General features: G+C 50.1%; 1 non-coding gene across 1 annotated transcript; it reads right to left on the reverse strand.

Moving 5' to 3' along the window:
- Positions 1–252: 252 nt before the first annotated feature.
- LOC115834896 lies at positions 253–356 on the reverse strand. Its single transcript, XR_004029894.1, has one exon. It is a non-coding gene; the product is annotated as a U6 spliceosomal RNA (small nuclear RNA).
- Positions 357–1,231: the final 875 nt, after the last annotated feature.

Here is a 1,231-nt window from a genome sequence, read left to right on the forward strand (position 1 = left end):
GGCAGGCGGATTACCTAAGGTCAGGAGTTCAAGACCAGCCTGGCCAACATGGTGAAACCCTGACTGTACTAATAATACAGAAATTAGCTGGGTGTGGTGATGTGTGCCTGTAATTCCAGCTTTTTGGGAGGCTGAGGCAAGAGAATCACTTGAACCCAGGAGGCGGAGGTTTCAATGAGCCAAGATTGCACCACTGCACTCCAGCCTGGACGACAGAGTGAAACGACAGTGTGTCTCAAAATAAATAAATAAATAAATATGAAACGCTTCATGAATTTGCATGTCATCTTTGTGCAGGGCCACGTTAATCTTCTGTGTATCATTCCAATTCTAGTACACTGCTGCCAAAGCAAGCACGAAATATTATTTTTCAAAAGAATTAGAACCCAAGAGAATACATTTAACTTGACTGCACAAACACAGTCTAGTGTTTAGCGGGTCCCCAGGCCGCCTTTATAAACTTTGACTCCCCTATTTGTAACCAAGACCGCTCAGACCGACTGACCTAAGAACACCATGGATCATGGTTACATTCATCCACCCATCTATACTGGCCCCAGTGCCCACTCGCCAGATCAGGAGGACCATGGCTGCCCTTTCCAGGAGAATCTGCAGAGAGTAAATTCTGACAACGCTTCACCGAAGGCACCAGATAGCAGGAGAGCTTATTCTCAGCCTAACTCAGAACTGACGCCTGCTCACTTGGCTTGCCGCTGGGAGCCACAGGTTCCCTTCCCCAGCGAGGCAGGGGGGAGCAGCAAGTGTGTTCCAGTCCTTGAAATCCACGAGGCAACTCCCAGGGCCCAGAGAGAGTCAACACCATGGCACCCTCCCACTCTCCACTTCTTGTCGCGGCCTCTGCCTCTCCCTGCACAGCTGGCAGGTGAAATGTCCACTTCTTTCTGGAGAAACTCCATCCTTTATCCACCAAGAGGAACGTCACATAAAAACACCAGGGTCTGATGTCATTCATTTTTCCAGATTTGGGGGTTTAGTTGAAAATAACACCACTCACGGCCATTACCAGCCTAGTTCAAGAGCCCCCGATCGGCTCCTCCGGGTCTCCTTCCCCAGGGACTTCTCAGCATTTGGAGAGGACGAGACCCTCCTGTCTTCTTCCTTGGTGCAGCCCAGAAAAGGGCGGGAGAGGAAGAAACACTCATCAGCCATCTCCCACGGTCCAGGTGTGTGTAAACACCAGCATTCAAATCTGGGCAGTGAGCCTGGAATC

The sequence above is a fragment of the Nomascus leucogenys genome, chromosome 4 (assembly GCF_006542625.1).
Source record: "Nomascus leucogenys isolate Asia chromosome 4, Asia_NLE_v1, whole genome shotgun sequence".
NCBI classification, from domain to species: domain Eukaryota; kingdom Metazoa; phylum Chordata; class Mammalia; order Primates; family Hylobatidae; genus Nomascus; species Nomascus leucogenys.